General features: G+C 39.5%; 2 long non-coding RNA genes across 2 annotated transcripts; both read left to right on the top strand.

Annotated features, from left to right (window-relative positions):
• Positions 1-3,087: 3,087 nt before the first annotated feature.
• On the top strand, positions 3,088-26,291 carry LOC137471710 (uncharacterized). The gene is made up of 3 exons (XR_010997798.1): positions 3,088-3,540; positions 25,177-25,816; positions 26,178-26,291. It is a non-coding gene; the product is annotated as an uncharacterized lncRNA (long non-coding RNA).
• Positions 5,836-21,011, top strand: LOC137471706 (uncharacterized). Its single transcript, XR_010997797.1, has 3 exons — positions 5,836-6,298; positions 14,468-14,522; positions 14,733-21,011. It is a non-coding gene; the product is annotated as an uncharacterized lncRNA (long non-coding RNA).
• Positions 26,292-26,356: the final 65 nt, after the last annotated feature.

The raw sequence follows: 26,356 nt of genomic DNA on the forward strand, positions 1-26,356 counted from the left end.
ACACTTATGTTGTATGTATATGCCCTTACTCAGTAAGGAGCATCTGATAACACTGTCCCTGCTGTTGTATTTGCTTGCCTGACTTTTCTTATAGAAAGATAGAATTTTCAAGGTAGAATTTAAAATTCTAGGCAGGTATTGCTGTTGTGCTGAAAGAACTGCAGTATAAGACCCATATATTTAACAAGAAAAAAGGGGGTTTGGGAGAGTGTTCTAAGAGCATTCAGTAGTTGTTAAAACTTGCCTTAATAGATTTTGGAGTCTGTGTGTGGTCACTGCTGTGCTGCCATGGCTCTGTCAGCATTTTAGGCACGATAGCAGCCAAGCAGGGATGCAGATGTCTTTTGCTTTGTGAACTTGCTGAACGTAGCCATGATTTATGGACACTGAAATGTGGAATATGATGAGAACCAATCATGGAGCATTTTTTTAATACAACACCAAGGCTGTTTTTCCTTCTGTGATAGCTGTCAAGAAAGGCAAATTTTCTATTTTCTTGCCTTAGCATTTTACAATTCATTTTTTTTTTTTTTGCTTAAAGAACTTAAAATCCAGTCCCAATTTGGGTGAGAAATAACAACAGCCGCCCAGTTCTTTAATACTGAAGGGATTGTTCTGAAAAATACTGAAGCTATATTTTGAATAATCTGCTTTGAGACTTGGCAGGCTCTGATCACATGGAAAAGCACATATAATGTGGTCACACTGTGTGAGCATGTACCCACTTAACCAAGAAACTGAGATATGACTCTAAAGGCAGAGAAATAACCATTGGGTACATCTAAAAATGCCAGTCATTTATTAGCGTTTGGTGTCTTTTCGTTAGTAGGGTAAGAGGAAAAAGGCTTAAGGAATTTTTCTTTGGTTAATGATCTTAGAAGAAGTGAAGAATTACATGTCCTCTGAAACTTCATGTTCTTTATTTTCAGAGTAGTTAGTAAGCCTTGCAAAGGCAGTGAGAACTTACTAAATTAGTTTCATGAATCCTATAAAACTACGTAAAGCATTTCTTTATGGAAATGCTCAACATGCATGTTTAATCTGTCTGAAATCTTCTGGAAGTAATGGAGCATTAGTTTAAATATTTAAATGTTTAAAAAATTATAATCTACAATGTGAAAACCCTATCAGAATTTTCAAGTCTTTTCCATTCATCATAAGGAAATGTAAGTAGCATACGAATTTAATTTATCTCCAATTTGTACTCATTAGCTTCAAGTATTAACATAGAGATCCTAATCTCAGTGGCAATTTTAAGTTGATTGCTAATCTGTACTTCCACTTGGAGAGTTCAGTTAGTTCTTTTCTCGTGACTTTGTATATTTGAAGTTATCCAAAAGTGTTTTAATCTTTCAGATCAAGTAGTGCCTGCCACCTCACTCATCTTTGGGTCGCTGGTGCTGGACCAGTCCATTACCACCTAAGTACAAGATTTTGTTTCTCCCGAAACCTTTCAAGAATGTTCTTGGCAGCTGGCTTGACAGAGCTGCTGGAGACGAGACTGAAACGCGCTTTGCTTCCTCCAGACACAGCTCAGTAAACAAGCTGTGATCCTCTGCTTGGCAGGAGGCAGAGCTGCTGCCAGCCTGGGAGGGGATGCAGAGCAGCACTGATGCGTGGCAACAAATACAATATCTTTTTCTGGGACTTTGACTTGAATAAGGCATTGCTGTAATGTGGAGGTTTGTGAAATACTTGCCTGCTTCTGTGAGATTTATTAAGACTATGCTTAGCTTAGGCCTGGAGCACACACCAGTGGTGCACTTAACCAAAACTAAATTATAGTAAGTAAGTGGAAAGGAATAATGTATGGCAAGAGTAGATTAGGCTAACGTGCTAAGCAGTGATTTAGGCTTAAAAAAACAAAAATGAAGAAAGGAAGTTTGAGGGGATTTATTTGTAATGGTTTGCGTTGGAAGGATCATTAAAGATTATGTAGTTTCAACCCAACCATGATGAGCAGGGACGCGGCTGCTCTTTACACAGGGACACCTTTCCCTAGACTAGGTTGCTCAGAGCCCCATCCAGCTGGGCCTTGAAGGGATGTGGCATACCTTCAGCGATGGGGCATCCCTAGCTTCTCTGGGCAACCTGGTCCAGTATTTCACCATCCTGTGATTATTTCTGTGACCTTCCTCTGGTCTCAGTCCAACAGGTCCACGTCCTTATTGTGTTTTGGGCCCAAGAGCTGTGTGCAGTACTCCATGTGGGAGTCTCAGGAGGGCAGAGTAGAGGGGCAGAATCACCTCCCTTGACCTGCTGGTCACACTGCTTTTGATGCAGCCCAGAGCACAGCTGGCTTTCTGGGCTGCAGGTGCACACTGCTGGATCATGTTGAGTGTCTTGTCCACCAATACTCCCTCCTCAGGGCTGCTCTCAATCCATTTTCTGCCCAGCTTGTACTTGTGCTTGGAATTGCCCTGACCAATGTGCAGGACCTTGCACTTGGCCTTGTTGGCCTTTGTGTTTTTCTCATGGACTCATCTCTCATGCCTGTCAAGGTCCCCCTGGATGGCATCCACTGTGTTGACTGCACTGCACAGCTTGGTTTCATTGGAAAACTTGCTGAAGGTACACTCAGCCCCACTGCTTTCACCCTCTGTAAGCTTCCTTTTTGTGTTTGAGTTTGTCCAGGAGCTCCTTGGTCATGCACTTAGGCCTTCTGGTGTTTTTGCCTAAATTCCTCTTAGTGATCCTTCAGTATTAACCAGCTTTCTTGAGCTTCATTTCCCCCTAGGCATTTATTCCATGGTTTTTCCAAGCAGATCCCTGAACAGACCAAAGTCTGCTCTCCTGAAGTCCAGGGTAGTGAGCTTGCTGTAAGCCCTTCCCGCTGCCCTAAGGACCTTGAACTCCACCATTTTATGGTCACTGCCGCTGAGGCTGCCCTTAAGCTTCATATTCCCCACAAGCCCCTCCTTGTTGGTGAGAACAAGGACCGGCACAGCACCTTGGGAATGACTGGGATTGTTCAGCCTGGAAAAGAGAAGGCTTCAGGGTGACCGAATTGCAGCCTTCCAGTACCTGAAGGGAACTTAAGAAAGATGGGGCAAGACTGTTTTCAAGAGCGTGTAGTGACACAACAATGTGGAATATGTTCAAATTGAAAGAGGGTAGATTTAGATTAGATATCAGGAAAAAAATCTGTATTGTGAAGGTGGTAAGGCACTGAGGTGGTTGAGGCACAACTGAGGTTGCCCAGGAAAGCTGTGTATGCTCCGTGACTGGAAGCATCCAAGGACAGATTGGATGGGCCTCTGAGCAACCTGGTCTAGGTGAAAGGGTTCCTGCCTATGGCAAGGGGCTGGAACTAGCTGATCTTTAAGGTCCCTTCCAACCCAAGCTATTCCATGATTCTATGACGTCTCCTCTTTGGCTCCTCTGTTACTGAAGATGGACATTACCATCAACACATTGCAGGTGCATCCTGGATTGTTTATGCCCTGCTGTGCTGTCCCTCCAGCAGGTATTGGGGTGGTTGAAGTCCCCCATGAGGGTCAGAGATTGTGAATGTTGCATCTGCTTGGTCTTTCTGATCAGGTGACCTGTAGTAGGCTATAATGTCATTTGTCCCTGCTGTCAGTTTAATCCTGACCCACATGCTCCTGCTCCTCATTTCTTACCATTTAGAATTGTAGAGTTGAGTTTGTCTCCATTTTCTTCACATCATAGATCAAATTTGAAAGGGCTCTCTCTGAGAATTTTCCATTCATTATAAGAAAAAATAATCATGCTAGATGTTCTTCTAGTTTTGTTCATCAGCCTTTAGATCTATGAATATACCTGTGGAAAGATATTTAAGGACCCTAATATTAGTTGAAAGGTGAGGATTTTCCTCCTTGAAAGTGAATTAAAAACTGTTCAGTAACATCATTGATCAGATCCTTGATAAGATTGCAGGCATACTTTGGCATCAGTACTTTTACATAGTCAGTGCCAGGATATTCAAGTGCAGTCGTATGTCTTACATCTAGTGTGCAGAGCAGGCAGGCTTGCCTTATTTAAATAAGGCCCTCTGTAGGTATAAATACTAGGAATTCTTGTGCTGTTCTAAAATAAAGTATCTGAGGATAAAGTCTTCACATGTCTTTAAGATTACTTGCTCTCAACTTGTTTGCCAAGAATAAAAGTCAAAACTTCAAGACTCCCAAAATCTTTCTGACTAGCTCACACATAAGGAAACTTTCAATTTGTGGGTTCAATTCTTTTTTCTGGCATTAAACACATTTTTTTTAAGTATTCTGGAGCTTTCTTCTATAGCTGCTCAACATAGTAACATTCTAGTATTTTGAGCTTAAAAACTGAAAGAGCTGTACTGCTGTTACTGTCCTTGCTATTAGTGATAAAATGAACAATATTCTTTGTGTTCTGTTCATGGAAGTCCAGGGATTTGTTTATTTTAGAATACAATTTTCTTCTCCTTTTTTTCCTTTTTCTTTTTTTTTTTAAACCAATTCACAGTTTTAAAACATACTAAACAGTTCTTTCTCTTTAACTTCATTATGTATGACTTTATCTGTTGTATGGTCTGCATGAGTTAAAGAGCAATTGCTAAATCTCTTATTAACTGCATACTAGTAATTCAAAAACCTTAATACTCTTTGCAAGCAAAGATTTTAGTCCATAGAAAAAGGTCTGCACATTTTGCATATTGTATAGTGAATGGTGTCCGTGCTCACTTCTGTGGGTTTGGAACGAGATAATCTTTAAGGTCACTTCCAACCCAGGCCATTCGATGATTCTGTGATAAGAAGCAAGTGAAGGTAACACTACTTGATGTTGTGCTAGGGGGCTAATTTGGTTTCTGAAACCATGTTCACAAGCGTGGTAATGTAAATAATAGAAGTGCCATTTCCATAAAGGGAAAGTTGACAAAAATTCTTATTTGAAGAGTAGCAATAATCTACATGAGGTGATTTTTTTTCTGCTAATAGATAACTAATAATAGAGGTGCGCATGCAATATCACGGATATGTTACATTTTCCCTGACCCATTATTTGCATGTGTGAAATACAGACGTGCAGCTGTGGTTGTCTTGTTCCACGTCTCAGTTCTGTTGAGCCTTTGCGGTGAGGATTTAAAATTACAACTCCATTATTACCGTCTTTGATTTACCTTTTGATGGGACGTAGGGCTTCTGTAATTCCAAATCCCACGCTCAGTTTTTCGTCTTGGTCGGAGTGGGAGCCTTGAACTGGGTGCGGGTGGGAGGGAAGGGCGGGAGGGCACGTCCCTGTGTTTCTGAAGGAGATAAAATACGCGAGTTGGAAGTGCCAGGCTGTCTCCAGAGCAGCGCCGTGTCCCGCAGGCCTGCCCGGGGTCAGGAGCGCGGCGAGCGCTGGCAGCGGTGCGGCGGCAGCCGCGTGACCGCCATCTCCAGGCTCCCCGCCGCAGCCATGCAGCGCTGGGCGAGCCACCGCTGGCTGCCGGGGTGAGCGCCGAGCCATTCTTCCGCCTTCACTTCCTCGGCTCTTTAGCCCCCATTGAGCGTGGAACAGTGGCGGCGGACAAAAGCTGTATACACTGTACAAACAGAGCACTAAAGCGGCAGTACACTGAGTCATTCTTCGCTCTGTGTGAGAACTGAGGGGGACTCTATTCACCGCCTTTGTGCCGGTGTCTGTCAACAGCGCTGTTTGAGGCCAGCCCCATTGTGCCGGCCAATGTTTCTTATTGACCCGAGTCTGTGCCCGCAATGTTCCCAGGGTCGAAGTTGCGAGCGAGAGAATGTTTGAAAAGGGGTAATCGTGGGCTAAATGCGTTTTGCTGCATTGTCGTCTGACCTATTAAATCTAAACTGCGGTCCGCGTTCATGCAAACAGGTAATTATGTAGTCACAGCTGCAGCCATTGACATCTGGTTACCGCCCCGTGGAAAAAGGGGATGGAGTGCTCGCCTCTCCCTCCAGGCTCTCAAACGCTGAACTTTAATGATATTAACTGAAAATAGAAGGTGGATTAGCAAGACTGACAGGTCAGCAAGGTGGATACTTTATCCAAGAAGGCAGAAATAAGTCTGTGTGCAGTTGCTTGGGTATTTCTGCTGCCTTATGCATCAGATTTTTCCCATAGCTGCAGGCTTTGCTGGTCTCTAGAACCAGTTGTTATTTAGGGGTTTTAGATCAAGAGAAGCATCCAAATACTTCTGTCATCCTGTTGTACAAAATAGTTCTGCAGACAGCCACATTTATTGTTTTGCAAGCAGCTTACAGTGGTTCTGGTCCCCATTGGAGGAGTTGCCAGGATTTCCAGATAACAGACCCTCATTATCAGTAAGTCAGCATTTCAAAATGTAGTGGTAAGTGTACAAGGGTGATAAAACAGTCCTGGCCATAAATTATTTTAGGAAATTGTTTTTTCTTTTAATGTACTTTGGAACTGAGGGCATAGTATTTGCATGTAAATTAGTCTGACACATCCTCTTTCTCTTCCCCCTCTGCTCTCTCCATTTCTACTGAGAGGAAGAGATCTCTACATAGCATACAGAATTATTAAAACAGATTGCTTTTCTGTCTTGCACCACTTTCAGTGCTGGGATAGTTAACAACCACTATAGAAATTAGGAGAGAGGGTTACAAGGTCCTGGGTGACTTTCATGGCCATCAAGGCTGGGAGCACAGTCAGTGCTGGGCAGCCCTGGGTGCAGGGCAGGAGAGAAGTGCAGCCAGCTGATAAATCCCTCCTTTAAGGGATCACTTGCAAGGATGAATGGTTATCTGCTTCTCCTTGCATTTGCATCCCATTGCTGCTCCTTAGGAGTCAATTATTGTGAAGTGCTCTTACAGTGTGGACTGTCATGGAACAGGGAGAGTAGGTGTTGCATATTATGATATAAACATGTAGATACAGATGTATGGATGTAATCTTCCAATGTATGATCTTCTGACATTATGGGAGGACTGTAATTGCCAAAAGAGTGAAATGTTCTCCTTTAAAGGTATATCCACTGTTAGAGATCAGAGAGCAGGTTCTTCATTCATGGATCAAGGGGGAAGAAAATGTGGTCTGCTCAGATTCAAGGGAACCTGTTTGTATTGTGGATTTCTCAAAATGCCTTGTGCAGGCATCTGTTATGTATTTAGCTGTTTCTTTCTTTTTTTTTTCAGTTGACTTTTACTTGATTTCTACCTTCTTCTACTCCTTACAGGCCTCTGGGGAATGGACTGACTTTCTTATGAAAAAAAGCAAGGTTAAAATGTGCAAATCAAAAATATTTCAAGTGTATGTAGAAATGTGTTGGCATTACCATGTTTTTCAGGCAGAGGACAGTAGGGAAAGACTGAGTCCGTCTGCCAGCAAAAGACAGTTAAATTACATCTTCACAATTATTTGATTCTGTCGCTCTTCAATACTTACTGCTGTAGGAAAGAATACATTTTTTTAGTAACATTTCTAGGGTATACCAGGACTATATACAGTCTCTTTGCTGCCTCTGCATCAACACAGTTTTTTCCAAATATATAGGAAGTTCTGTTTGTGCATTCCCTGGTAGATGTATTAAGTTCATAAAAATACTAAATGGTCGTAGGAATGTGTTGTTTTTCACTTATGTAGCTTTGTCTTCTAAACCACTTGCCCAATTCTCTGCTTAAAAATGAATATGCAAAATAGACTACTTCCTTTTCAGTACCTGCTGAAATTTTTTAGTGTAAAGGGAATACCAAGGAATGATGTAATCTAAAGGACTCGATTGTCTAAATCAGTGTTCTCTTCAGCTGTATTATCTGTAGAGGAGATAAATGAGACCGAAGATTTGTCCTGCAGAGGCCTTACACTCCTTGAAATACTTTAATTCTATAACTGAGAAAACCTGTTCCACTTCAAATATGAAAAGTCAGGATGAATTTGAAATGAGGATAGTTAGTAGAGATCAAGAAACTTCCTGGTTAAACTCTGTCTTACCTAATAAGTAAAACTTGATCAAACTTTTAATTTGGGTGCTCCAGTTTTGATGTCATGTGCATCCTGTGATGTCTCAGCTGTAATTCTCAGCTGTCTCTTTATGTAATTCAAAAGAAGTTATAAGAATGCACTTTCCAAAGAGGCTTAGTTGACTTGTCTTTAGATATGTCACCCAATTTACTGAAATAGGCATTAACCACTTCAGCATTCTTGTATGTTTGGAAGATGGTGCTGTATAATGAAAGAAAAGTTGAAAACTTAGATATAGGAATTATTATGTGCTCAGTAGTAACATCAGTGTAATCAAGGGAAGTTTTGCATAGTATACATGGTTTAATCTCATATTTCAGCAAACAGGACATCATAGACAAAATTCTTATAGTTCTAGAAAAAATAAGAGAGCAGAAATATAGAGTTCTTGAATGTGCACTGAAGACTGATTACCTGCACATGTACTCAACATTATGGTCTGCACTTGGTGGAGAATAACTTCATTGTGGGCCCTGAGGTTCTTCCTGAAGTTGTTCTACTTACTGGTAAAGTCAACCTTGAGTATGATGCAATATGCATAAATATATGCAATTTACATATATTTATACATACATAAAAGCATATATATTTTTACATATATATACCCATGCATATGCCTTTTTACAATTTACATAAATGGCCTTAATTTTGTGTACCTTTCTTAGAAGGAGAATAAAATGTGATTAAAAAGAAAAAAACTTTCTATGAGAAGTTAGTTGGCTTGTTTCAACAGAGGGCCCCAGGATATCATAACCAATGTGTAAAAAATCCAGCATGCTTGGCACACATTGCCCCGTCAGTTCAAAAGAACTCTATGGAGATTGAAATGACCTTTCTAAAAAGATATTTGAGGGCAGACCCTTTGAGTAGGGGGAGTAATGTTCTGATAGCACCAAGTGGGACAGCCCTTTTCCCATATATGACATTTGTGGGTTAAAGCTATACAGAAAATATGGTAGAGAAGCATAGGAATGTACAGTACCTATAGATGAAGGCTTTCCTGCCACCACTGCTCATTCCAGGATTTGTCTTCATACAACCCTGTAGGAAAGGCTTCATGGTTCTGTAAACTCTATCCAGCTGAATGTTAATCATTTTCCTTCCAAAAATTTCTTCAGGTTTTTAAAAAGTGCACTTTTTTCAACAGAAACTGAACTAGCACAAAACATTTGAAATTATTATTACTAAATAAAAAAACCCTTCAGTTCTTAAAGCCACTTGGTGATGAGCAGAATTGTCTAATAATGAGAAAACTTTTGAACATGTTAATGTAACCTATGTAGGGTTCTGGATGTGTTGAAATGAAGAACTCAGAGTTGCTTTAGAGAAACACAGCTAAAGGGAGGATGAGATATTTTTGTTGTTAACATACTGTCTAAAGCAAAAAACTTAATTTCAAAAAGGGAAAACTTGTACACAACCAGTAATGGCTTTGGAAGACAACTCTGGTTTTCCTGCCACTGGGGCTAATACACAGAACAAAAGGCTGGGGCTAATAATAAGAACAAAGGAGTGGGATTAGTTTACTAATTACCTTGTTTAGACTTTGTAAAATTCAAGATTTATTTCTGCAAAGTAATCAGATGCTCCATTACGAATGCCTTTTATACTCTGCAGTCTGGGGGCAGCTGGCTAGTCAACTATATTTTCTGGTTTTATAACTCTCTAGAAGTTGACACAGTTTGCTTTTTCCTGTTGGTTTTGTTGCATGAGGACATTTCCCATATTCAAGTTCAGATGATTTTTTTCCCTAGTTACTAGAATGAAATTAAGTTAGTTTTTCTCTCAGTCACATTGTGACTTATCTTGCTTTTCATTAGGGAAGATTTCTATGTACAGACAGGATGCAGTGCTTAAACAGTGTTTTTGAACAATAAAGTATAGATGCAGACAGCCTTGGCATGGTTTTCCTTTTACCCTCTCTGATTATTGTCACAGCTTCCCCTCATTCAGTCCAGTGGCAGTTGTTCTTTGTGTGAGACCAATAGATAGTACTGGTAGATCAGCAAATGTGTTTATGTTTCATCTCTTGTAAAATAAAAATGCAGTTCTGGATTCTTCAGATTTCCTCATTTTCCTTATAAGAGCATTGCTGCTGCTCTGCAGCCTTCAAGAATAAAAGGAAAAACTGTTTGGAGAGTAAAGAATTTTTAACAGCCTATTCTTGCTTTATTTTTTTTAAAGAAATTTCTACTCTTTGACAAATTGAGGTATTTTTCTTTGAAGGAAAATATACATGGCAATACACACCAAATTAGTGCAGGTGGAATGCATATTCACTTTTAGAAATGCTGCTAAAAGTTATAGTGCCAAGTACCTCATTAATTCACCTTCATTTATGAAATTGGTGAGGTAAAAATGTTGAGGGATTGGAGACTGCACAGCGCTGGTAACAGGAAAGCTGCTCAAGGATTTTTTAGGAGGAAGATGCTTATACCTTGATGCTTCTGGAGAAGGTATGTGCAGTGGAGGGTTAACTCCCTGACACACTGAAGTGTCTTAATTAGAGCTTGGCAAAGAGCCATGGTCAGTAGAAATATGCAGTGCCTGAGACAGCAGCAATAACTGGTGGTTTGAGCCTCTGGCGAAGTCTCCTGCATTCAGCAGCACACTCTGCCTCTGCCTACCTGTTGTGGGAAAGCAAGATACTGCTCAGACCTGAAACAAAGCAGCCAAGCATTTTCCCATCCAGCTTCACCATTTTAGACTTTAAAAGAAAGGATGTGGAGAGGGGGGAGATACCTGTCAATTAAAATTGCTTTTGCAGCGACTCGCTGCACGTAGTAGCGTGCAGCTGAAGGAGAGGCGAGTGAGGACTGCAGAGCAAATCTGGTTTTGAACGCTGAAGGGAATGAGTGCAATACTTGCCTTAAAATAGGAAAATAGGAGAATTTGAAGTTTGAGGCTGAGAAGATTTTAAAACATTGATGACCTCTGGTGATGTTTTTCAAACTGGGAATTACTGCATGTGTTTGAAGAAGGAGGGAGATATACTTTTAAGAATTATTAATAGATACTTCTTTCCCAGTGTTATAGGCTATTTACAGTGCTGGTAGGAAAAATATAGTATCAAATTGCCAAATTAATCCTATATTGTCATAGGATGGATGATGCAGATTAAATGTAAAACAAAACACCAAACCTGTTACTAAAAAATTAAATGTAAAACTACTTATAATTTCAGGACTAGGTTACTGGATCTTACAATGAGAAATACAAAGATACAGATTTGGGATAGAACGGAGCTTATAACATTGTGTCTATAGAGACACACATTCCAAAAGACATTAGGGTACTACTTCTCTAGCTGGTGTGTCCATAAAGTGCATAGAAAGGCTTTTTACAATGTAAAAAAAGCCCAGAATTTGTAAGACTGCACCTTGGTATCTCTGTGAATGCTGAAATTTCCCATACCTGTGTTAGAATAGAAGAAAAATGTGTTGTAAGTTTGAGGGATTTTCTAGAGGCACAAATAGTAATTGAGCTCTTCAGTTTCTCTCTAAATTTTGGTGGAAATTAAACACCTAAATAGGGTCTGTGAAGGCCTGCGAATTATCTCCTTTTAGGTACAATGGCGTCGATGATGCATTGCAGTCTCACTATACAAAACCACAGTACCAATATAGTCTTTACTTGTATTAATAGTTAACAATAAATAACAAGATTGAATTGAAACCACACTAGTGTGTCTCTTTAAATCTCTAGGTAGAGATTTACTTGACTACATCCAGACTCTGCATTACACAGTAAATCACATCAGTGACTTACAGGTCACAGCAGAGTGCAAGTCCTGCTAATTAGTGAGGAACTGAATGGTCATTTAATTCATGCCAATTATGTGCATAATAATAATTTGTTATTTTAGCACCTCATGGGAGCATTTCTGGAGTCTCTAACTCTACCCTCGCCTATTGAGTGACAGCAGAGTGGCAGTGCCAGTGTTGGCCATGTGTGTCAGACTGTGGGTACCATTATAAACCTATATGAGTAGGTTTTTGCTGTATAGAGAGAAATCAAAAAAACAGCTGTGAATTGGAATCTTCCGTTTGCCCAGATAAAAACCCAGTTTGAATAAGTTGATAATGGTTCTGGAAGGCTGTCTCCTGTGTTATGCTTTCTATTCACAAGTTTGACTTTTTGCCTGGGATTATGCATCATCTCAGATGAACCCATCAGAACTTTCTAGCAGTGATAATCCACCCTGCAAAGCAAAAAACCAGGAGCTGTTCCCATAGCATTCAATCACAGCCCTGGCTGCTTGAGTTGAGAAGGACCTTCTTTGTGAAGAACATCGCCTACTTAGGTCTTACTGCACGAAGAAGGGTCACCTTCTGCTTGAAAAAGATGATCTCTTTCAATTTACAGTAAGCTCAGATAGCAAAGAATTCTGAGTCCTAGGGAAGATTTTCCAGTATGTGTTTGGAGTTTAAGGAACTGAGGGGTTTACCCACCTGCATGATAACTCTGGGACAGCCAGCTCTTCTTGTGTGGGCACTAAGTTGCATGCCATGGCAAGTGTCTCTTCCCTGCCTAGTGAAGATGTGGGTTATCCCTTCCTATAGAATCCTTGAGCATGGATATGCTTGCTTCTGACCAGACTTGGGTCTTGGGTACATGCAGCTACTTTCAAGTTAATTTTATGGCAGAAGTTGTGTGTTTACATTCTCTGCATATGTTTTCTAGGAGAAATGTTTGGACAGTCAATGATCTGATCTTCTTTTTCAAATGTTTCTGCAATTATTTTAAATAAAAATGGAGGAGCAAAGTTAGTACTTCAAGATATTTCTGTAAACTGTTTGCATGTGTGTTTTATTCTAAGGAATGTAGCAGATCTATGTAAATTTGTATTTAGACTTGTAAAAATAGCAATTTGAACCAGTTATCTGAGAGCAGTTGATTTATGAAAGAACTGCTTAGGATCAATGAAGACCTACCATAAGAAAATACCAATTGCAGTGTATAATGAAGATTTACAGTGAAAAACTTCATAGCTAAATCATTTGAAAATTAGGTGTATAGCGTGTGTTTCACTCAGACTCTCAATGTTTAATGTCAACACTTTTTGTGTACAGAAGGGAAAAAGTCAATGTCAGAAGCTTCACATCAATAATATTTTTGTACCATCTCCATGACCTTCTAATAGCAAACTAGGAGGGCAGGCGCTATACAACACATGCAAAACTCAATTAAAACTATAGTGCATGAATATCAATGGATAGTTAATTGTCTGAATGAAAAGATTCAGTGAGTTTGCTTCCATAGGATGCTGACTTTGTTAATGGTAGCTGCCAGTATTTTCATTATTGACCAGGGTGATGAAATCCTGAGTGTGCTCATGAAATGTGGAGGAGGTGTCCAGCTGAGAGTGGCTGCTAATGCAGTTTCTGATTCCTTTAAACTGTAATATGGCCTTAGACTTCAAAATTGAGTTGACAAGTTGGAGAAGGGGTCTGAGAAAAGCTGTTGACAGTCAGAAGGTACAGTTGCAAAGTGCTGGACATAGGCAGAGATGGGCATTGAATGGTAGACAGTGATTCTGCAGAGTAAAGTCTTGCTGTTACTGTAGTTAAAAAGCTATGTTTAAAGAAAGAAAATCATATACGTCTACATCTCCCCCCTTCCCAAGAAGAAGAAAGTAATAAGGAATAACTTATCTGGATAAATATAAAGGGTATTTTTGATTAGTGTTATTATTTTGATCCATGATGACTTTTTTCACCCTTCTCGTGATGGTGGTCCATTCAGCTCCTTACTCCATCCTTCTTCTCCATCTCCAGTTGAGAAACCAGCAATTCTGTCCTTTTGACAAGATGATTTTCATTTGTTGAGAGGATTTCTCAGGCCTGCTGGTGAGACAAGTCTGTAGATGTCATGAAAATGGGTAGGGAAGGTGGTGTTGGCCTGCCTTCATTTTGTTGGGAGGAGTCCCACAGCTGCCGGGCATATCTGTGATATCCTCAAGCTGGGACAGAGAGTCACTGGTCAAAGGACACTTACTGCTCTGTGAGAATGTTTTAATTTATTAAAGTACTGAAGTACTAATGCTGTGTGTGACCTCCTGCCACATCAGGTGAATGTCAGTCACAGTGAGTTTGCAATTAATAAAGTATGGTGTGGAGGGTGTCCCTCAGAATAAAGGGTTAGCTCTGGACAAGCACTTATCTACACCTGTTCAGTGAAAATTTACCTTCTTAATGTAGGATCTCTTGGTTTTGATTAAATTGTGTTAAAACAAGTGCTGAGTCAGTTGCATGCATTTTAATAGGTATAAGTATATGAAAGAAATAACAGTTTGTTCATCATGCATTTTCAGTCACTTCTTCAGGTTTTTATTACTTCAGATTAAAGAGGCTGTACATGTGTACAGATTTTAAATTATTTTTTAAAATTTAAACCAATTAAAGGTTGCATTCCTGGTGAGAAGAAAGAACAACTTTTTGCTGAATTCTTTTAGTTTAGACTTATATTTAATTATTACATCAGTATTTTCATACAAGTGATTTTTAGAAGCTTTTAATTTTTGTTTGAACAACAGAAAGTTTCCCAGGTGTCTGTGTTTTCCTTTTTCAATTACTGAATTTTTCTTCCAGGTAAGTGATGAGATGGCCTTTGAATATTTTTGTTTAAGGGTAGCTTTTAAAACTACCTTTAAAGTTGCCTTTAATCACAACTATTTAACTCGTGTCTGTGGCTATTTGAAAATATTTGGGGTTTTTAAGGTGTTTTGAGTGGATACAGAACAAGGAATTGAGAGAAAAAGAAGAACTTCCCAGCTGAGCTGTTGCATTTGCTTCCTCCAGCCTGCCTGGGAGCTGATTGCCTACCCTCAAAGCCTCTCATTGTGGTTGCCTGTGGCTTCTTGTGGCAGAAACAGGAACATAAAAACAGCTATTTTGGGTAAGACAGCAATACCTCTTGCTGTACCCAGTCTCCAGCAGTAGCCAGTGCCTGGGGAAAGTTTATAGACATGGCAATAACAGTGCAGTGTTTCTGTTCAGCTTCCAGCTGGAGGGGCTTCCAGAGCAAGAGGTAGTGTTCTTGTGGTTAATAGCCCCTCACTGATCTCCCCTGCCCCAGTAAAGCACTCCTTGAACTTCTGTCAGCTGTTTCAGCACCTGAAATAACTTAGGGCAGAGTATCACAGCCTGTGTGATAAATGAAGTTTTTTTTTTTTTTTTCCTTATTATGCCAGTTTTATTTAATGCCTGCTTATTCCTGCATTAGAAGAAACAATGAACCATTTTACCCACTTGGGGCTTTCCGTGACTCAAGATTCAAATACATTCCTGTTTCTCACACAAAATTGAAGTTTACCAAGGGTCAGAGGCTACTGGTCACACCGTTCAGTCCTTTCTTTTTGAGGCTGAATAGTCACAGATAATTTTTTTACTGTTCTCTCCACACTTGGAAGTTTAACTGTATCCTTTCACAGGCAAGAGGGTCAATAAAGGGGACACTTTTAAAGCCATTATTTTGTGCAGCAGCATAAAATATTTTCAGTTTAGTTTTCTTTATCTTGGGTAAAGCCAAATAGTTGATTTGGGTTTTGACTGCAGCAGAGTCTGAAGCAAATGTTTTTTTTTAAATTGTCTCTTATAACCCCATGATACTCTTTTCTGAGCAAGAGAAAGTATTTAAGTATGCACATGAAGTTTAGATATTTTTCTCTTAATGTGACCTGCTTCACATTTACCTGTCACGAATTTCATTTCTCATTATATCCTTTATATCCTTATCACTTATATATACTCTCTGAGGAGCTTATGTAACTCCTGACCAGCAGTATTTTTATTAAAGTAAGGAGTTTAAGCTTCTTACTGATTTTAAGAGGAGGGAGTTTGTACACAGATTGAAGTATTACATTTCAGTGAGACTTGACTGAAGATTTCCCTTTATTGAGAAAATGAACAATTTTATGCTTGATTTTGTCTTTTCCACTCATTGATGTGATCATTATCTTTCTTATTCCATGACAGTTTAGCATGGTATTCTGTGTGGGGTGGGTTTTTTAAGATCTCCTTGAAAGAGACCTTGTGAAACCCTTTGCAAATTCAAGTAAACTGTTTTGAAGCAGTACAGATCAGTAGTTTGGCTGCTTTCAGCCTCACACCAGTCCATCTAATTGGAGTTACACCGTCTCTCTTAGTTTTCCCACTGAAAAAGGAAGCAGAAGTACATCTAAAGACTGCCTCTCCTTCCTTTGTAGAAGCTGGAGTGGCTCTTGGAACACCATTTGGACAGACTTCCCCATTATTGCAAGGTTACTGGTGCCCTGGGCTAGGGAAGAGGAAAAGGAAATTCAAGGCAAATCCAGTGAGTGAGAAATGAGATATGTGAAAACTTGAAAGAACCTAAGTGGAATGCTGGCAGTCATTGCTAGTGTGCTTTAAAAGTAACCTTCTTGCCACCTAGGCCACTCCTGTCCACAGCTTGAGCAATGTTGTGTGATACAGAAATGTTTAGGGAAGCCAGAGAAGCTGTTTCTTTGGAATAGTCCCATTGACTCCACAGGAAGTTTGATCATCAGAGGTTGTTGGATAGATGAAACTACGTTGTTTAATCCCTGTCTGCTCCTTTAGCCCAGCCAGCCTGTCTATGAGTCCATCTTTTAAAACTCTGTGTTAGCTTGTGTGCTGGAGTATGTTTGTCTCTCATAAACATACAAGAATGCAAATATGTAACTGCAATTTTTAATTTGCTCTTCGCTTTTAAAAATAACTTAGTATAGTGGTTATTAGGAACTGTCAGTAAGAGATTGGATAGCAGCTCTTGTGGTGGGCTCCATGTGTGGGATTATTTTGAAGACTACTGTTAAATTAACACTTGGATCAAGTAGAAAGTCTCCAGGGTGTGCCAAAACATAACCTGTGAGGTCAGTAATGTTATATCAGTAATATAAATCAATGATAATCACAATTATTATTATAGTCAATTAAATAGCATTCTTAACAGATATCCAGTTTGGAGTAAATTTACTCAGAAGAAATAAATATGATTAAACCAGTGGATTATTTCAAGTCATAAAGCCCAGGTCATCACCTTCATGTAGTCTATCTTAATTAATTCTGGGATTATTCCTGGTTCTGTTATGTCTGCTTTCATTTCATTACAGACACAACTTCATCAAATATTAATAGTAAGGGGTGTAGGTTAAAGCCTTTGCATCTTGTTCCTTGCTCTTCCTTGCTTCCTTATCAGCAATGAGAGTATTCTGGAAGTCATGGCCAACTGCTCCTGCAGAGCCAGCAGATGGAGAACAAGAACGTGGCTCTGTTTCTATATGAAAATGAAATAAGGAGCTGCTATTGTTTGAGGAGGAAAAGGGTTAAAATGTAATTAGCCAATCAACATCATTAATAGAAAATGGCATTTGAGAAGGTTTAATTTTGAAAAGACCCACTGCAGATACTGTGTTCTCCCCCTCCTCAAATAAATTATTTTTCTCCCTTTAAAATATTAAATGTGCTCAAAACTTTCTGACTGGACAAATTGATGGTTAATGCATGCAAATACAGTCCAGCAGTGTGGCTAGCTTCTCCCTGAATAGTTTATTTTAGCTTCTTGCATTCTGCAGCTGATAGAAGGATATGATCACAGAAGTGCCGCTCGCAAGAATGCTTGTGTTTTACCCACACTTGAAGTTGGCACCTGTCAGGTATTGGCAAATGATTATAATTATGTGGGTAGTGGCACAGCCTTCCTCTGAAGGCAAACACCTGGAGCAGCTGGCAATATAGTACACACCCCATTTTATCAATCAGCCATTTCCCTAACAGACTGTCTCCTGTTCTGGTACTCCTTTTTTCTTGATTTGAAAGTACATCTTTTAGGCGTTTTGCAGAAAGTTGCTTTGTAGCCAACTTTAATCATAGCAGAAAGCATTTATTATATAGTAACCTATGTGATGTGTTCTGACAGAAGTAGAAAATCTTTCTATAATATTCTTTTTAATAGATCAGTTAACTTCTAAGAAAAAAAAGATATGGTTTTACAGTAAAAACTTTGATTAATGAGAAAAACATCTTTTAATTCAGATAATAATGAGCCTGTTAAAAATCCCTGGCTGAAAACAGTCTGTACATTTATTCAGGATTCTCACTTGTGCAAGAAAAATTTGTTACTTAAAAGAACTGATCTGTGGACACTGATGTTATCAAGCCTAAAACTTCTCTCATAGTTTTAGTAGGTATTTTGTAGGCTGTTCATAGCATTGAGCCTTGTGCATCCAGGCTCAGCTGCTCATAGTGCATAAACCTGTTGTCTTGAGTATTAGTCACTTAGAGTATTAGTTCAGTATGATAGATAATGATAACAGCTGTACTTGGAAGTTTAACAGTGCAGTTTAAAAGCAGAGTTTTGCTCACATCCCTCAATAGGTTAGAGTCAGTGGAGTTTTATTTTGTCAGGTCTCATCTCCTGCACCAATCACCATGCACGTGTGCACAATCCAATAATATTGTGGGAGGAATAGCTAACATCTGTCACAGGCAGTCCACTCTTGTTTCTCTTTCTTTTTCACAGGGGTAAAGTTTCATATGGAATTTTGTTTTTACAGATTTTAATTTGTATCTCATTTGTTAAGTATGTTTCCTAGAAGGAGCCCCAGCTAAAGGAATGCAGCTTGCATTGAAAGACAGAGGTGTGCTGCAGGGTGGTTCTCATGTAGGCAGGCACGCTTTTTAGAGCCTGTGTCTTGAGAACTTAAGTTTTGATTGGGGAATAAATAATTCCACAAGCATCCGTGTGATGACTACCTTTAAATAATAAATATCTGCCCACTAGAAGATCTTCTATATACCCAAGCTCTGTGTCTTGAAATACCTCTAAGTCCAAAGAATTAATATCTTTTAATACAGTGCTGTGTTTCATAAGTCAGTTTGCTGATCACAGGAGAGATTTGATGAACTTCTGGTAACCTGTTTTGCCAAGGAACTTATAGCTGTTTCTTCCTCAAGAGTGGCTTAATGCCTGGAAGACTAATGATGCTGTTGCTAAACACCCGTTACTCACCTTGCTCCTATTCTCTGACAGTTGAGAAGTCTGAGTCTTTGGGAAGTTTGATGCATTCCCAGAAATTAGCAGGAAAATGCTGTTCACAGGCAATGGTGGAATTCAAGTGCTCTCTTCAATTCCCAGCACTTAGAGGAGGTCTGACCATTTTGTCATCTAAGGTACAATTGTCATGTACCTTTGAGAAACAGTAAGAAAGCAGAGTGTCTGAAAATGACCTTAGAAAAAAGCAGTAACCCTGCTTGGCTAGTTTAAATGTATTTGTTTCTGAGCTCAGACCAGTATCAGTCATAACATTTTTTTCAATATCTTGGTCTTGGATATCACAAGGTCATTCTTCAAGTTTTGTGTGAGACTTCAGTGCAGTTGGGACTTCACTATCCATAATCAAGTTTTTCTTCACTGAAACCAATATTGAGTCTTCAGTTACAAGATGCCCCACTGGTACAGAACCAGGAAATACATGGGTTTAATTTGCAGAAGTTGAATTAAAAACAGTTGAGCTTGTTCATTGTTGCCTTATGTATTCAAGCTTTCATGGACCTGTTGGAGAGGGTCTAAAGGAGAATTATGAATATGATCAGAGTGCTGGAGCACCTCTTCTGTGAAGACAGACAGGGAATTGGGATTGTTCAGCCCAAAGAAGAGCAGGTTCCAAGGAGAGCTTGTAGCACTTCGCAGTACTTAAGGGGGGCTACAGGAAGGCTCTAGAGGGATGTTTTACAAGGGACATTAGTAGGACAAAGAGTAATGGCTTTAAGCTCAAGGAGGGTAGATTTAGATTAGATATTAGGAAGAAGTTCTTTGTTGTGAGGGTGGTGAGGCACTGGAACAGGTGTCTGGGGAAGTTGTGGATGACCTGTCCCTGGAAGCGTTCAAGGCTAGATTGGATGGGGTTTCGAGCAGTCTAGTGAAAGATATCCCTGCTCACAGCAAGGGGTTTTGGAACTAGATGATCTTTCTGGTCCCTTCCAACCCAAACCATTTCTTGATTCTATGACTGAACTGGAGGAAAATTGATGAGTTGTTTAACTAGTGATGAAAGGATGGGCTCATGGTACCAAAGGAAGATTTTGGATACCTGACATAACTAGATAACTTTGATATCTCACAAGAACTAGACTGTGCAGTGAACTGGAAGCAAAATTGATGAGGTAGTGCTGAGTAATACTGAGCTGCTGAGTTATTCTTTATTTTAGTAATTTCTACAAAACAGAGTCCTTTTTCAGTCTCTTCAGTCTTCTTTCAGTCTCTTCCTTTTAGAGTTAGCTGTCCATAAACAGTCATCACATTTGCATTCTTAGAAAACCAGGCTGCTCTAAGGTGCCATGAAGAGAGATAAATGTGTGGTGACCAGTCTTATCACCACTGATAGCCACCTCCTTTATTGATCTGTGAGCAGAACACAGCTGTTCTCAAGTCAATTTAGTAATTTTACCTAGCTGAATTGCTGAGGTTTGTTTATTTGAACGAATGCCTAATTCTGTGGTTTAGGTTTTCCATCTCTCTTAGATCTATTGTTTATCAAGTTTTTCATTATGAGTTAGTATTATATCTGCATTAAATATTTGCAATATTTTAAAAGGATTGCTTTCTCCATGTCTTCTCTGTGCCTTGTATTTTTAAAAAATCACTCCTTCAGATTAAAGATATGTGAGATAATCTGCCACACATTTATGCTTCAGTGACTAATTTAGCATGATTAAAAAATTCTGCTTGTATTATTGGTATACTTTTCAAATTAGTGCTCTTTACTTTTCAAGGGAAAAAAAAGCTTAATACTATTGTTAATTGCATAAAAGAACTAACATTCTCCAATACCTAGATTTAATTGGATTGGGAAATACCTTAAAATATATCTTTGATGCTTCTTGTCCCATGCACAAGGTGAGTGCTGGATTTTTGCCCACAGTTTGACTAGAGGACATTGGGTTTCATCTCAGTCTGGGCTTATGCATGTCAGAAACTGAGCTCACAGGCAGCTCCTTCTCACCAGGAGCAGGGATGTGCATGTGCAAGTGCATATCCAGAGTGACAGTGAAAAAGGGAGAAAAAAGTAAAAAAAAGAAGGGTTAAAAAAAGACTGGCTGCAGCCTGCTGAGCATAAGCAGCTGCTGCTCGCTGTCTTGTGCTGTGAGAGCACCTTTCTGACAGGTTCTCAGGCTCGGCTCCGAGGTCAGCGCGGGATTAGGATGGGAACCCACTTTGCCTCTCCTGACAGCTGCAATGTTTAGTCACCACACGGTGACTTCAGCCCTGTGGCTTCTAAAGAATGTTTAATTAGTTTGCCTGCTATCAAAAATTATCTCAAGCAGAGACACGAACATATGTTGGAATTGGAGAAGACATAGCAGGGGGGCTGGTGAAGGATGACATCCAAAATATTATGAACAATTTTTTATATAGACTGTTACACTGCTAAAATTTAAAGTTTCCTTAGGTAGTAATCCTAAAGTGAAGAGATGCTTTTGTTCTACGTAATTATTTTTGAGATATCCCCTGAAAACAAAGTTTCTTCTCTAATAAAAAAGCATGTTGAAGCAAACAAGTACGCTGCTGTTCTCTCCCGTGGAGTAAGAGCTTGGTGGGAACTTGAGGAGCCTTAGGAAGACACAAGTGCCGTTGTGCGAGGAGAGCCAGCCCTCCTCACCAGTGCACTGTGAGCACAAGCCAAGTTGAGCAAGCTTGTTATAGATAAAAGCCTTGGATCTCTCCTGCTTGCCCTTGGGACTGGCAGTGTCTCGCTGTAAATTGTGACTCCATCGCACCCAGAAATACTTCCTGAAAACCCATCTCTTTTCCAAATAGCTTTTAATGCATGAAATGGATCAGCATTCTCTCCTTTGTAAGCTTTCTGTAAGAAAACAAGCTGCATTTAAAGGTTAAAAGCCTTTTCACTGAAATGTGTAACTGTGTGGCCTGTGGTGGGAGCAGGGACACAGGAGACAAAACATGGCAGCAGCTACTGGGTTTCACAGCCTGGTATGAGACACAACCTGCAGCCACTGCTTCCACTGGGCTGAACCGCCTGAGGGTGGTGCTTCTGTAAGGGCTTTTTCCCACCAGGAGAAAAGCTAAGGAGCCAAGGCCTAAGAGGAGCTCACTGGCTTATGGGGTGAGTTGCTGAATATTTAGGTTGCATTAGACCAGCAGAGACTGTGGTACAGAAATACATGAATACACATTTATAGGGACCCGAAAGACATATGCCCAGCTATGCTGACTGCAGAACAAATGGTCTTCTACTTTTTTCTTACTTTGTTTTATTGACTGGTCTTAGAAATAGTTTTTTTTCCTACCATATTATTTGCAACTATCTTGTGGTATAGATAATCCAAATGAACCTCAGTCTGTATTAATTTTTTTTTAGATTGTTCTGAATTAACATGATGTGTACTTTTAAAAGTACATCCTGTGGAACTTTGTGGCCTGTTTTTCATTTTTACTTGTCCTCCTTCTTGCTATTTAAAGCTCAATTAACTTTTCATTAAAAGTTTGTAGGCTTTATGGTATAGGAATCATATCACCTTGCCTGTTTGATTCCTTGATAGAATAAAATAGCTTTTCATATTTGTGATCTTAGGCTCATAAAAGGGGTTGATAACTTGTAGGAGAAGCAGCCTGTTGCATATCCTAGGCTGTACAAATAGCTGTCAGTAAAATGCATCTCTGTACAACTTGTCACGTCAAATTACTAATTTCTGTCGCTAACTCTGCAGTTCTCAAGAGGAATGTTGTAAATATTAATGAAACATGTTTTTCAATCTCCCAGTACTATAGTAAACTATTATTCCCATTTTATGGAAAAAAAAAATTACAGTGTGGAAACTGTAAGATGCTCATGAATATGGACATTTTTGGCAGGAGTAGGAAGTAACTGAAGTTATAATGTCTGTGTTTTAACCAGGAGACATTATTCTTCCTGGCTGAAATTCATTGATTCACATCATAATTGCAAAGGACTCTTCTGATAAATGGCATAAATGTTGCTATGGCTCTGCAGCATCTGTTTTCTGGCAGTCAGACACGGTCAGACTGTGGAGCAGCTTGGAGTTAAGTGAAGCATCTACCTCTCCTTGTGCCAATTTGCAGAACTGTGATGTAATGGAGGATGTCAGCAGGGTTCTTCTCCTCTGCTTTACAGCAAGAAGAGCTCAACACTGCCTTCTTCATTAGTGTTTAAATTCTTTTTTTTTTTTTTTGCTTACTTAAGGTTTTTAAGAATAAGCTAGAAGGGTTAGTACTTTAATATGTGTAACATCGTGCATAACAGTATGCAGTTATTTCATCATCCCTCAGTCAGTTGCTAAACATTGACTGGTGTTTTAACAAATATAACAAATATTTCTTAATACTAAGATAGAAATGCTGTATATGGTCCTGTAAACAGATGTCTTATTATGTTTTGGATACAAATTTATACAGAATTCCATGCCTTTTTTTGAAAATACAGATTATGCTATAAACCCGGTAGATACTGTCCATTGTGCATTTTAATTATTAGTGGGTTTTTTCTATTTTAGACTTCTTTGTAGTGAAAGGTTCCTATTAAAACTTATTTCAGAAAAGAAAAAAGCTTAGTAGAGTATTGACCTCCTTCTGAGATCTGTAGAAATACACAGTACCAAGGAAAAGAAAATGGAGAAAGATTATTCTCCCAACCTGTGTACAAGCTGGAGTTGCCACTTGTAGACTATAATGAAAACAACCTGTATGAAGCAGCACAGTAATTATGCTATGAATGGAGGAGCAGCAGCTCAAGACTGTTCTCTTCTCCACGGAGTGCATATTGCTGTGTACTGGGCTGCTAGGGATTGGCCCCTCTGCAGTGAGCCTGGGAGTATTTGTTATGTGAGATTTTGCTACCTAGGATTGTGTGATTTGCTGACAGCTGTTTTTCAGAGATAGGCAGAAGAGTGTTTTTCTTATTTCTTCCTTATCCTGTACATCTTCCAGTTCCCCATCAGCCTTCATGTTGTCTCTGTTAACATAGAGACAATACTTCACTACCTGTCTGATGGTAATCGAATGGAGAGTCTTTGGGAGAGCAGGAGAGTACCCATCAGCAGGATATTCTAGCCATTATTTCTCTAAATCTAACTAAACTAGAGAAAACCCTAAAATGTACTAAAAATCTCTGTATCATTCACTGGTGTTCTGGATGAATGGGAGAAGTCATCCTTTTCATAGAACTGGTGTGTTTTGACTCACATTAGGAGACTGGTGTTCAGTTAGAAGAGTCATAGAATCACAGAATGGTTTGGGTTTGAAGGGACCTTAAAGACTATCTAGTTTGCACCCCCCTGCTGTGGGCAGAGACATGTTCCACTAGACCAGGTCGCTCAAAGCACTGTCTGAGTGGCCTTGGATCCACAACTCTGGACAACCTGTTCCAGTGTTCCACCACTGTCATCATAAGTATGTCTTCCTTATGTTCATCCTAAACCTCCTCTCTTTCAGTTTAAAACCTTTGGCTCTTTTCCCGTAGATACAAAGTCTGTCCCCATGTCTCCAATAAGCCCCCTTTATATGTTGAAAGCTGTAATGAAGTCTCCTCTGGAGCCTTCTCTTCTCCAGGCTAACAGCCCCAGCTCTCAGAGCCTTTCTTTGTAGGAGTGTTACAGCCCTCTGATATTTTCATGCTCCTCCCCTGGTCCTGCTGTGGCAGGTCCACGTCTCTTGTGCTGGAAACCCCAGAGCTAGATGCAATATTCCAGGTGGGGTCTCAAGGAAGCAGAATAGAGGGACAGAATCCCCTTCCTCAACCTGCTGCCCCTGTTGATGTTGTCTTTCAGCTTGTGTAGCTTGCCTTTCATTTTCTGCTCTAAATCTTTGGCTTTGGAAATATTTTGAAAGTTTTTATTTGATATCCCCAGTTTTTATTTCAGTGTATTTTAACATTCAATGCAACAGATGTATTCCAGAAAGAAGGAAATGCCATTCCCCTTTTGGGAAGAAATTACAAAAATCTTTCATTTACAAGAGAGAAGTCAAGGGAGTTTTTGTCTAATAGATGAGTGGAAGATAATATTATTGGCAGGGAATTAATTTTACCTTTGTATGTAGAGTATTGATAAAAATGTGGCATGTCACACACTGATGTGTTCCCTTTCATTAAGTGTGTTGTGTGAATGACAGGGAATTGAGTAGGAAGCACTAATTATCAACCCCAATTTTATGTATAATTGGGCCTATAATGAGAAGTGAGAGTGGTTTGTTTACTGTGTGCCTCAGTTCTGAAACATAAAAACACAACCAGCAGCACAATGAAGAGCTGTCCTCATAAATTCACTCAATCTGATACCAGAGTTGATACGAAAAATTGATTTGATATTAAAGCAGTGCATTGCAGGTATGCATATGGTACCAATTATTTAAATGCACATTTTATGCAATATATAGAGTTATATCCACAGTTTGAGGGAGAGCCAAAAGAAGGATGGAGAGATTGAAACCACAAAGACCACCTGAACTTCTTTGGTTACGCCATGTGCTGGCTATGCCATGTGATAGTTCTTCGTGGTCTCAATCTCCTGTTAGATTGTGATGGGGAGGGCTTCTCAGTGGAATGGATTGTATTTGGGCAGTCATTACTCATGAGCACGATGTGTTATGTGCTGGCTGATGTTTTGTGTACAGCTGTTAATGTTTATGTTACTGCTGGTTTATCTGCAGTAGCAGTATTACTGAGCAGGAGGTAGGCAAGTATGAATATGAATATGAATATGAATGTTTCCTGTGGAATATGGCATCTTTCAGCAAGGGCTCATCTCTGAGCTATTACACTGGGCTGTCAACACTGGGGAGAAACCCCTCACCTTGTGGGACTTGATCAGAGGAGACTCCTTTGAGCAGATGAACAGCAGGACCCGAGGTACTTTATGTGATCAGTCATCACACAGCCATGGGTTGCTGCAGTAGCAGCCTACAATGCTCAATTGTTCATAGTGACTTGGCAGTAAAGTTGAGGAAGAATGTGTTACAGGTGACCAAGGCTGGGATACAAAGTATCTCTAAAGAAGTTTTGTTCATTTTCTTGGTGTGTAATTTTCTTGGTGTGTAAATGATGTTTAAACTTCACCAAAAGCCTAGAAAAATGGAGGGGTAGTTAGTAATATTACAAGATTTCATTTTTTTAATGTTTTTTTCTCTTTGTCTTCTTTAATAATGTGAAGAAAAGTGTAGGATTATTTATCTAAAAAACTTCTTAATCAATTTATTTATTTTCTTAATAGTTCTGTGTGGAATAATCCAAGAAGACATGGAATATTTCTGATGATTTGAAGATCGACAGTTTCCACTGTGTATCAGTAACTCTTTGTGGAAATATTTGAAAGGCCCAGTTTCTAGTAAGTCAGTTGCTGTATTCTGCCAGCAGGCCTGGGAGCTGTTAAGTTGCATTTATGCCATTGCC

Source organism: Anomalospiza imberbis, chromosome 1 (genome assembly GCF_031753505.1).
Source record: "Anomalospiza imberbis isolate Cuckoo-Finch-1a 21T00152 chromosome 1, ASM3175350v1, whole genome shotgun sequence".
Taxonomy (NCBI): Eukaryota; Metazoa; Chordata; class Aves; order Passeriformes; family Viduidae; genus Anomalospiza; species Anomalospiza imberbis.